General features: G+C 37.6%; 1 non-coding gene across 1 annotated transcript; it reads left to right on the forward strand.

The window, feature by feature from the left end:
* The first annotated feature begins 910 nt into the window (after positions 1 to 910).
* Positions 911 to 984, forward strand: TRNAT-AGU (transfer RNA threonine (anticodon AGU)). The gene has a single exon. It is a non-coding gene; the product is annotated as a tRNA-Thr (tRNA).
* The last annotated feature ends 11,431 nt before the right edge of the window (positions 985 to 12,415 follow it).

A 12,415-nucleotide genomic window follows, 5' to 3' on the forward strand; every position in this document is an offset into this window, starting at 1 on the left:
GAAGATCCTGAGGGAATGAGGAAATAAAGTGTCAGAATACATACAGATCTTGGACTTCAAGAGAGCAGACTTTGGCTTGTTCACAGAACTGGTGGGTAGATTCCCATAGGAGGCACCCTGAAGAGCAGAGATACCCAAGAAAGCTGCCAGGCCTTTCTTTAAACAGGGAACAGTCCATTACAGCACTCAGGAAAATTCATTAGACATCAGAAGATCAGCTTAGCTAAACAGGGAAGTCAATGACACTTAACAGATGATAGGTGTAACTGGAGTTCCTCAGGGGTCTGTCCTGAGGCCTACACTGTTGAATATATCTGTCAAAGATTTGGAGGTGAAGACAGAATGCACCCTCATCAACTTTGTGGATGATACCAAATTACAAAGTGTGGTTGGTATATTAGAAAGCAGAGCCACCATTCAGGGGGACCTTGGCAGGCTGGAAGAACTGGCTGAAAGGAACCTCATAAAATTCAGCATGGACAAACAAAAAGTTAGGCACCTGGAATAGATGACCCCATGCATCAAATACAAGGTGGAGAATGAGTGTTTGATAGTAGCTCTCCAGAAAAGGACCTGGAGGTCCTGGCTGATGATAGGTTAAATGTGAAGTAATTCTTTTGGCAAGAAAGAAGACTTACTGTATCCTGGGCTGTACTAATAGGAGTGTAGCCAGTAGATTGAAGGAAGTGATTTTCACCCTCTACTCAGCACTTTTTAGGCCAAGTCTAGGCTACTATAGCTAATATGGACCCACTCATATAGGAAAGACACTACAGCAAGTTGAGCAGAAGGCTCTCAAGATAGTCTGGGCTGCAGCACTTGCCCTTTGAGGAGAACTTGAGGGGAAAAGGGCTTGTTCAGCCTGGAGAAGAGAGAGCTTCAAGAGGACACAGCAGCTGCCCTCTAGCAGGGCACCATGGCTTAGCTGGTTAAAGCACCTGTCTAGTAAACAGGAGATCCTGGGTTCGACTCCCAGTGGTGCCTGGGCTGGGGACTGTTTTGACAGAGCACTGGAACAGGTTGCCCGGAGAGGTTGTGGAGTCTCCTTCTCTGGAGATATTCAAAACCTGCCTGGACGTGATCCTGTCTAATGTGCTCTAGGGGACCCTGCTTGAGCAGGGAGGTTGGACTAGATGATCTCCAGAGGTCCCTTCCAACCTCAACCATTTTGTGATTCTGTGATTATCTACAAGGAGGTTATAGGGAAGATAGAGACAGGCTCTCTTCACTGAGGTTGTGGTAAGAGAATGAGACAATGGTCATCAACTGAAACAGGAGAAGCTCCAACTGAATATATATAATCTTAGGGGGAAAAAAATCACCCTAAGGAGGTTGTAGAATCACACTCTTGGCGCTCCCAAGAGCCAACTGGATAAAACCCTGAGCAACCTGGTCTGAGCTCAGTTTGATCCTATTTGCAATGGGAAGTTGGACTAGAGACCTCTCAATGTCTTTTCCAAACTGAATGGTTTTATAATTTTATGGTACAAGGTCAGGATGATAAGTTTGCCATAATTTTGACTGGACTGACAAGTGAATAAGGAATTACTCCTCCCTTCTCCTCTTCTCCTTCCCTCCAACAAAAAAGAGCACCTCTCCTTTTATACATAATTAACAGATTCTGATATGAAAGGAGATGTGGCAGTTTGGACAGAGTTAAAATTAGTATTATTATCCTGGATCATCTGTGAAACTGTCCTGTGAAATGCAGGACTTAATCCAACCCATGGTGGGGTACCAGCCTTTTAGAATGAAAACCAGGTAAGTTGTTCATTGCTAATAACTGGATGCTTTAACTGCCAAATGCTGTAATGGCAGTAAGGAATAAATTCTTAGACCACAGCAATAATTTAGTCCCTTATGAAAACAGTCTCTGATGTGCCTCAGGTGCCACATTCACATTCTAAATCCTGTTGTGCTTTCCATCTGCATCTTGCTCATGTTCTTCAGAGGTGGCTTTCTGGAATTCTGTGGGGAGAATCCAACCCTGGAATTGGAAATGAAGTGCCACTGAGAGCAACACCTTTATGGGTTATCTAAAATAAAAGCAAACTGATTTTACTTTTTTTTTTTTTTTAGTTACCTCTTTTTTGTGAAGCAGAAAGGCATTAGCCCAGCAGAGTCCTCTTGTCAAGGAAATGTAGGAGTTGAAATGGGTTCAGAAGTCTCTCAATTGTTTCCTCTCTTTTTTTTCTCACAGAATTAGTTTAGGTGAATCTGCTTAGTGAGTTGGTGCTGATAAAGTACAGCTGGCTCTTAATGAATAGAGGTCAGACTGCCAAGCAGCCATCCTGCTTCACATTAGGGGATTATTTTCCCCCTCCCTTTCTGGAAAACGGGAAATTTCCAAGCAAAGAGGATATTTACAGTATGTTTGGTAGTTTATGCTTTATCTTCCTTTCTGGAATATTTTAACAAATGTCTAGCAGGTGCAGACATTAAATCAAAAGGTAAAAACATAAAGAAAAGATCTAGTAACTAGTAAATAACACATTTTGGTTTATTTAACACTTGCTCAAATCTCTGACCGCTGGAACGTGAATGCCTTGTTAGGGCAAGTTGTAATTTTCATGTCTGTCTCAGAACTGAGGTTGGTTGCATAAAATGGACCTACTATTTAGTCTTTCTTCAATCTCACTTGCTTTAAAAGGACCTCAGCTTACTACTATAGGTAGGAAAACTAAGTGCTTGAATGCCTTCTTCTGTGGAAAAACCTAGTAATAGGATTACGATACAGGATGCTGAAGGTTTATTCAGGGAATTAAAAAGAATGTTTCTGTGCTGTGACAAAGGGTTAAGGAGAAAGAGCTCTTGGAATAATTTAATTAATTTACAGCCAGACTGGAAAATTAGTAAATTTAATGTGGAGTAAGTACAGGAGAAAAACATCAACTTTTACTGTGCTATTTAATTGCACACTCTTATGCTTTTACAGATGGCTTTGTATGCTGTTTTTTCTTTTTGCAGCATTTAGTGTTCAAAGAATATGAATTTTCAATAAGAAAGGTATAGTATTGCTTGAACTTAAATTGGGTTCTAAAACTAGAGGTATGAGTTTTGAAGATCCATCGGTTTCCTTACCTGCTGTTGTATGCTTCCAACCTGTTTATGTCTATTTAACTTCAGAATTGCATGGAAACTTTATGTCTTACTATCAAAATATGTTGTTAAAAAAAGATATTCTGAATCATTTTTTAAATGAAATGAATTAACCTGAATTTTTATTAGTGAATGAGGACTTGGAAATCTAGTTTATCAGTGGGAACTTAGTTATTTTTCATGTCTCTCTCTAGTTTCACTTCTTAAAGAGAAAGAACTGCAGTTTGTTTCTGACTGCAGACTGTTTCTGATCCCCTCACCTGGGAGGTGAAAAACTACTTTTCTTTGCAACTTTGAACTAGACTCAAACTGTTTTCTGAGTACTTGCCCCACTATGTTGAAAAGGCTATCAGCTGAGTGACTTTTTTTATTCCATGATGCCAATGTTCAGGGATATTTAGGCAATTCTTGCAGCTGATTTTTTTAAAAAATCTTTTTTTAATTCAAGGGTTTCATAGAAATGACCTTTAACAGTAGCTTTATTTCCTGAAACACTGTTTTTAAAAAAATAACAAAAACATCAAGTTTCTCTGCAAGTCTGAATTCACTAGAGCACCAATCTGAGCACTGTCTGGGGCTTGTTATTATCCTACCTGTTTTCTTCTAAATCAGAACAAACAAGGCTTCTCAGAGCTCTTGAGACTACTTCTTTAAATGCACAAATGTGATTCCAAGTGTGTGTGTCTGTGTGCGTGCATGTGTCTCTCTCTCTATATATATATTTGTGTGTGTATGTGTGATATATATTTATATATATATATATATATATATAAATATCCCACAAAAGAAGTGGGAAAAGACTGTTGAAAGACAATGCTGAAGTTTTAATGTTCTACAACGAAGAGGTAAAAGCATTATAAAAGTGAAGATTGTTTCTTTACTACAATGATAAAATGATTATAAAAATGGAAGACCACAATTGTTACCATATAACTGCTATCCATAATTTGTTTTAAACAGAACTAAAGTTCTGTTAGTATAGTAAGCTATAAACAAGCCTTCACCATTGATTGTACCCATACTTGACAACTCAATAATTTATATTTTACTTATTTAATTTGCATGTATCAACTGAGGTTTACCTTTTATTTTAGAGAACCTATATAATGGTAGTGAGTGTGCATAGCTGATTTTACATGTATGATTGTAATTGTAAACATAGATATCATGACATCTATGACTATAGCTGATAATTCAGACCACTCAGTAGTGTGATTATTTTTCTTATCTTCCAAACTATTTGTTTTCATGGACTCTTTTTTGGAGACAAACTTGTAAGAAACCTATTTACTCGGGTGCTGAGGGACTTAGGAATTCAAATGACTACAGTTTAATTTTATCTCTTTATAACTATGATAATTTTCTGGTAAGACCAGCAGATTCTTCCTGAAGAGTGGGGCTGAGGTGAGTGAAGAATTAAGGCAGGGAAGCTGATTTATTTTTGTCCTAAGAAATGTGAAATGACATCTATCAAAACTTTCCCTCTGAGAAGGGTGACCAGAATGTGGTGTTATTCTTCCAGGAAAGAACACACAGCAGAAGTACCAGGTACTGCTTTTCAGGACACAGACTTCACTAATATTCAGATAACAGTAACAATTAAGGTAGAGTCAGGTTTAATGGACATCCAGCTCTTCTGTCTGAAGTAACTACAGAGAGAGAAACCTCGTGAAAATAGAATTAAGATGGTGATCATCTGCAATGTTCAGTGACTTCTGGCATCCAGCTATATCTACTTAACTCTTCTTCTTTCTTTTCTTTTCTTTTCTCTCTTTTTATTTATTTATTTATTTGGTCATCCCTAAACTGCTAAATGTGAAATGCAAGTGGTGGAAAACTGATCAGATTTGTATTGGCTGTGGACTACCACAAGATGGCAATGTTTAAGAATATTATCTCTATGCTTAATGAGGCAGGAGCTGACTGTTAATGAACTGTTAGGACTGTATTAAAGAGAAAGACTAATAGAGATAACTTCCTTTTTGGCAAAGGCTGGGGCATGTTAAGCCTACGTTGCTTATTAGATTGATTAAATATTTAATAACTCAGAAATTATGTTGTAAGTGCTTTTGATATTACAGTCAAATATGTGGTGTTAGCTGCTCTCATGCTAAGTTTGGGTTCCTTGGTGTCCTTTCTGTAGAATTAGCATTGTTCCTTATAATAGCATAATATGAAGCACATGCCCAGTAAATTAAAAAAATAAACCACTCTGCCTCATTTAGTACGTATTCCACAAATGTCATTAGACTTTGGTTTGGCATTAAATAATTCCTCTCTTCTGTGCTCAGCCTAAGCTTGTATGCTTATCTGTGATGACACTCAATGCTAAGCATTATTTCTGTGAACTTTGCATGGCAGGATAGTCACAACCTGTGAACTCTTTATAATATATATTTTTAATAGTGCCATTCTTGATTGTATGTTGCAAAATTAACTGTGCAGAAATCTAATGTGGAAGTTCCAAGAGCAAATAAAGGAAATAAAATATTACTGGCCATGCAGTTATCTTTGGACCATCTCCAGTCTGAAGATATTTTTTCACTGTAAACTACTTGAGGTCTCAGTGTGAGACCATTTCTTTGGGCCCACCACAGGGACACAGTGAGTGCCAAACCCAGAGGAGAGGGAATTATTGTCAAGTACTCAAAAAAAAAAAAAAGAAAAAAAAAGAAAAAAAACCACAGCAAACGTGGTCTCATCACCACATAAATCCCCACTTAGGTCAGTTTTGTTGCATGGTTTCTGTGTCAGGGCCTCTCTTTAAAGCTCCAGTATCAAAAAAATTAAAGTCAGAACAAAAAAAGTGTGAAAGATTGCTCAGGGCAAGTGGATTTTCAACTCTTGGTATAAGTGCAGTTTATTCTTGCTTGAATGGATGAACGCTTGGTAATTAATGTAATTTTCTCTCTTAACCCAGGATAAACCAGCTATTTGTTATGCTAAGCATCAGGTATTAGCATGTATGTTGTCCATCATTAGCTACTGGTATCAGGAGACCTCACATGAAGGATGTCAGTGTTGCATACCAGACTAGAGTTAGGACCAAATTACTAAAGAATCATGTGGTTTCATATGTGTTGCAAGGGTAGAGAGAACCCCAGAATCTCTGCCTGCCTCTGCAGCATAAATACATTTTTCCTCCCTACAAACTCAATATTTGGGAAGAGGACTGGATGTCTTGCAGTGACCAGTGGGTGCTGGCCCTATGACCATTAAGTACTGATTTCAGCCATCTGGTTGGAGGAGAAGGTATAAGCTTAAACAGAGGCCAAGCATATTTCTACCCTTGCTTCTTTTCAGAGCTTCCCTTCGATTCTCTCTCTAGAAGACATGGGCAGAGTTTGCATATGTGTTTGCATACATTCTTTTAAATAGGTGTTTTGTTTTATATTGAGTGTAGAACTAAATATGGCAATCTTTTAGTTAATGAAAGTATTACTATTGAATTTTGAGATAAAAGTACAGTATCGAGGAAATGTATGGTGTGCCTGGTTTGCAGAACTTAAACTAGTACAATTCTTTCTTTCTCTTGCTCTCTTTCTTTAAAACTTTCCAGTTTCTCCTTGGAAATCAGAAGAGAAAAGCTCTTATGGCAGTAGCGGATAGTTCAAAAATTGTGTTTGCAATCAGGTTTGAGTATGCATTTGTAGATACTGCTGTTCTGTTGTTTTTCAGCTAGACTTTCTCAGATGCAGTGGTTTAGATGAAGCAAGAGAAAGATAATGAGTACTGTACTGAGATTTTTACTTACTGTGTGATGGCTTCTTAACCAGAAAAATTTTTGCTTGTCTAGACTTACTTAGGAAGAAAGTTAAGGTTGCTAAGGTGTAGCAAAGGCAATCTGGTATCTCCCATGATAAGTGTTAGGATTTATAGAAAAGTTGAGGAAAAAGTATACAGAGAGAAATTTACGGTTATTGGTTATGTACAGAAATGATATTCTAATTGATTTAGCTAGAAGTAAAGAAACCACCAGTGGTAAAAATGGTGGGACTGTGAATAGTAGAAGCATTCAATAGCTTTTTTCTGGGGGTGGGGGAATAGAGGGGAGTTCTGTAGTTGAGAAAGGGGAGAACAGAGTAATAGTCTATGATAACTGGCAACCTCTTAATTTCCATTCTTGAAATGGAAAAAGTGAGACCCTTCTTAGTAGTTTGGTGTGAACTGGAAATGAAGTATTTCCCCTTTTAAATTATTTTTTATTTTTATTAAGAAGGCTTCTTGGAATATGGAATACAAGACTTGTCAGTAACAGAACTGGGAATTGTTTGGGTCAGGACTGTAGAAGTAAAACTGTATTTGCAGAACAGGTCTTGTGTCTGTTATGCCCTTGAGACCTACTTGCTTAGGTGCAGGATAGTAGCACTGTGGCCTTCTGGGCTGTAGCAAACTTTAAATAATCCTGTCCAGGTCCATGGAAGTCTCTTTCCAGCCTTTGGACATGGCTTGTCTGTTCCTTGCTCTTTAGCTGTGCTGCAGACTCCTCCTTTCCTGAATTCTCACCTTCTGCTTCCCTTCTCCCTGTTACCCCATTCTCTGGCAGTCCAGAAACTTCTGTTGTGCAAGCATGCTCAGTCACACCATAGAAGTTCTCATATAAAACTCTTATAACTATAATTAGTAGACTTAGCCTTTGGCTGCCTGAATCTTCCCAAGTAGAGCACTCTAGCAACCCATAACTAGTTCTGTACAAAACAGCAAAGTGGAAGATACTGGTTGAATTATAGTTCACTGTAGCAGAAGTATCTAATGCTGATCAAAAGGAGTCAGTAAAAAAGGAGACTGACAGAAGAAGATGATAAACTCTTGATAAGTTCATAAAAGGTACTCATTTTTGTAACTATTGAATTTCTGAAAATCATATATTTAATATGATGCAACATTTCCTTTTTTCTGAAGAAATTTAAATTATATAAAATAAGCTACATTTAGATCCACTTAGAAATTCTGTTCTCATCTGTCTCGGTGTAAGTGCAACTTATGGTTGGTTCTTTGTCCTGTGATAGCACTGAGGTTTTGCAATTTTTTTCTTTCTGCTAAAGCTCTTGATCATCATTGGTGCAGAATGTGAACATTGTAGCAACTGGAATCACTGCATAAATTGAAGAGCAAATAATCTCCACTATTGCCAAGTGTGGCATCATGCATGTAGGAGCAAAACACTGGAGCCCTTCATAAAAGGAGAGGGAACCATCAGTTTCCATGTTTAGAAAGTAGGGCTCTAAAATAAGAAAATAAAAAGAATGGAGGGGTATGAGTTAGATCCTGATAATCATCATCTGGTAAATGCAGAAGATCTGATAAAAGTCCATGAACATGCCCGAAGAAGAACTGAGAGCAGGAGGCTGCATAACCTTCTGGTTGGCTCTTGTACAAGGCCTGGTGAGATGCGATGTCCCACTGTGCTGCAGAGTCCTTCTAAGACTCTGCCATGAAGTGGAAGTCCTGCGAAGCTTTGGTTTCATTTAGGCTCTCAAAAGGAGTTTAAAGATGACTTGCAAAATAAGAGGTGAATACATTAAGAATATATTTTAGAATACGGCTTTTCATAGTATTAAAAAAATGTAAGATACAACAAGTAGAAACTGAAGCCATACTATTACAGACTGAAAAAATCTTTGATAGTGAAGAAATTAACATTTGAAAGAAGTTATGAAATGGTTGTGGTGATTTCTGTACTGAACTGTCCATTCAAGGCAGGAAGCCTGTCTGAAAGACATGATTTTTCTAGTTTTGTAGAATAGGTTTCATGTCCTGTGCTTTAACAGTTTATTGGACTAGCATTTTCTGGCCTTCATGCATGACCACTAATGTCTCAAGAAAAGTATCTGTTCAGTACATCAGCCTCAGAGAGGAGTGTTTGGCTTTTCATTCTGTTAATATTGCTCAAAACCCCTCAGCTCAGGGTGATGGAGAAAATTGGCCTACTGTTTTCTAAAATTTACGGGTTGAATTTTGAACTGACAGTTGACATTCCAAAAATAAAGTTTGGAAAGGTGTACTTCTTTCTATAACACAGATTCTATATTTTTGGCTTCAAAAATAAGTGGAGGCAAATAACAGAAGCCAATGCTTCCTTGTCATATTTTTGATGAGGAAAAAGATGACAGTATTAGGGGCTGGGGTGTGGAAATTATGTTTTTGGTGTTCTTCAATGAGAACTATGGTAAAAAATGGTCTAAAAAGATATACTTAGATGATGAAAGTAGTATTCTACGGATGCCACTGATTAAAGCAAACTATTTCTGGAAAAAAAAATCTATGAGTAGTTAGCAGTGGGTTCTCACAGCTGACAGGATGGTTTCTTTGCCTTCCTCTGAGAGCTCACCATCTTTTCAATTTCCCTCTCACTCTTCCAACTTACGCACACCTTTTTGTAGCTTTACTGGCATTTATCCACTGGTTAATTTGTGTAATAGCGCACAAATCACTTCTTGCAGAAGGTAGCTCAGGGAACTAGTACTGTCATATGAGTAATGCAAGTTTGTGTTTGCAACCTTACTCTAGTCTAACAGACTTAGCACAGACATCTGTGTTGTGCTAATGATGGGTGGGAAGGGTTGAGATGTATAAAAAAGTATTTATTAAGTACAAGTGACAGTAATTGTGTTCTCCAGTCTCCAGTACTTCTCAAAAAGTATACAATGGTAAAGTAAGAACAGTCATCTTGAAACCACTGGGTTTTGATGCTTTTGGCTGAAAATCTAGAAGTGGTTTAACTTTGAAACAAAATAGAACTTGAAAGGAGAACTGATGGAAACCAGTATTAACCTTCCAGCTTGGACTGCCTAAATTTGTAATACTGGTGAATTTTTCAGTGATCAGTCTTAAACTAAATGCAGTCCCTGCATTATCTGCGGGTAATTTCTTTTCTTCTGAAATGTAATTTTAGTCTGGACTGAGTTGAAGTTGGCATCATTCCTTGTGCTCTCTATGATATCAAAGTACACCATATATTTTAACTTTTTAGTAGCTTCCGCCAATAAAAACAAAAGCTATAATTAATAGTCTCAGCAGTTTTGCTGCCAAGGGTTCCTGGCTGCAATTCCTAGTTTGTTTTATGCTGCAGATGCATACCTCTGAATCTTGTTAACAGTTTTTTTTTCAAGCCAATGATTAAAGACTACTACTGTCCAAAGAATTATCCCAATAAAAAAAGAAAGAAAGATTGGATATTAAGGCATTAATTTGCTCCTGAGAAAATAATTTTGAGACAGACTCTCTTTAGAAGATCTCAGATTCTAGTTAAGGGTAAAGCACAGCCTCTTGTGTCAGTCAATTAATTGTTCTAAAATGACTTTGACTGTGGGGTTATATGGAAGAAAGGATGGGTTAGGGTGCTGAAAAAAATGACTCTACATAGTAAACCTCTAGGTTAGCAACTTGAGGTCTTACCCTTTGCCCTCAAGGAGCACAATGTAATTAACTGCCCTCATAACCTCAGCACGTTAAGTCTGATAAAATCTATTGCGTGCTGTTACAGTGCTTTTTAATTATTCAAGTGTATATGTAGTTCCTAAGTATATGATCTTAATTATGGATGTAGAGAGAGCTTGGGAAGCCCAGCCCTAGCACAAGACCTTGAGGAAGAAGGAAGAGTTTTTCTTCCTTTCAATCAAATGTGTACGGAGTCCTGTAGAGGTATATTCATTCTCTATCTGTGGAATTAGACCACACTGTATGATAGATTTTTGACAATTATCCTATCTCTCTGAAATTTAGCTTTGTCTTCTTTTTAAGTACAATCTTTCTCCTGTGTTCCCTTGCTCATTTGGTAATATTCTGCTTTTAAAGTACCTTCTTAATGTTCCTCATAAGCCTTTTGTGCTCATTTTACTCCTCTATAATATATCAGAATTTCTGATTCTCCTGTTGGAAAAACTGGTATGATTCAGGACTCTCACTTTGTTTTGGTCCTTTAATAAAAAATTTACTGTATTTTCAGCTTTTACAAGGGTAACATCTCCCATTTCTGGAAACTGTGCTATACTTAATGAGTCTTAGAGCTGTTAGTCATTTTAGCTATTTCCATGAGCCTTGTATTTAGAGAGGAAAAATCTTCACAGAATTTAACTTTCCAAATTAGAATTTGTTGGATTTTCTAAACTGAACTGCTGCTGTCAGGACAAACATGTGCTTCTTATGAATTTCTGAAGTAACTTTTAATGCATCAAGAGTGTTGTTCTGAGTGCTTGGCAGGACAGTCTAAGGGCCAATGACTTACTCTCGTTACTGCCATAAAGCTGATTTGGAAGAATAGGGGAAAAGTTGTCTGTTGTTTAGCAACCAAATATGGTGTTGTATTAATTAAAAAAAAAAAATACCAATGTGTTGATTTGCAATATCAAGCAGTTCAGCCAGCCTGCTGAAATGATTCCAGCAGCAAGCAATTCCACCTGTTTCAAGAGAGTAAAAAGTGAGTTATGGAACAGATGGCCAGCTGCAGGACTGTAATATGGAAAGGATTCCTGATCTTAACCTACTATGATTTGTAAAGCATGCTGATACTGGTTGCTTGTAACTTTAGTCATGTTTTCTACGTACTTCCTCATTCCCATCCCTCTTTCATCAATTGTGATTCTAGATCTAATGAGATAGAGAAGACCAAGGCTCTGTCTGTGCTACAGGTAACATATTCCACAGCAGTTGTATAACTCAGGTGACAACAGCAGTAAAACCACCAGTATAAGATAACGTGAGTAGCCTGTGTTGAAACCCAAGTTTTGGTGCCTTAAGTATTGGCATCTGTGCTTTCTAGGTGGAAAGCAAATCTGTGTAGGTTGCAGTATGTTCCCAAATATATTGGGAACTGGAGCAGTGAATAGAGCTTTGTGCAGATCTACTTTTTATTACTATCTTTAAAAATATTGCTCTAAAATAGAAATTAAAGTTGACTACTGCAAATGGAGTTGTCTTAGTGCTGCAAGCATCAGTGGTGAGAGGCTAGGAGGAGGTTGTTTACTGACTAAGGTTAAATTTGGCTTTAAAAGACAACTAAGAAGAAATCTAGATTGAATTCTAGAAAGATTATTGCTTTTAATTACCCTCTAATGGGACCTACTTCTGTATGTCTTGAATTGCCTCCTGGAGAGCCTCTGCTGATAGGATGCCTAGCAAGACAGACTCTTTCAACAAAGATTTTCTGAAGCATTTCACAGCTTCTGAGGTGGATATGAAAGATGCTTCAGGACTGCTGAATGGCAGAACAGAACTACCTGTAGTCTGTATCTAGAACCAATAATAGGAAACTGCATATTTCCATATCATTTTTTTGTTTAATAAAAAGCAGGCCTTTGACCTCGTAGTAGCTGTT

Source organism: Rhea pennata, chromosome 2, assembly GCF_028389875.1.
Source record: "Rhea pennata isolate bPtePen1 chromosome 2, bPtePen1.pri, whole genome shotgun sequence".
In the NCBI taxonomy this organism is placed as follows: domain Eukaryota; kingdom Metazoa; phylum Chordata; class Aves; order Rheiformes; family Rheidae; genus Rhea; species Rhea pennata.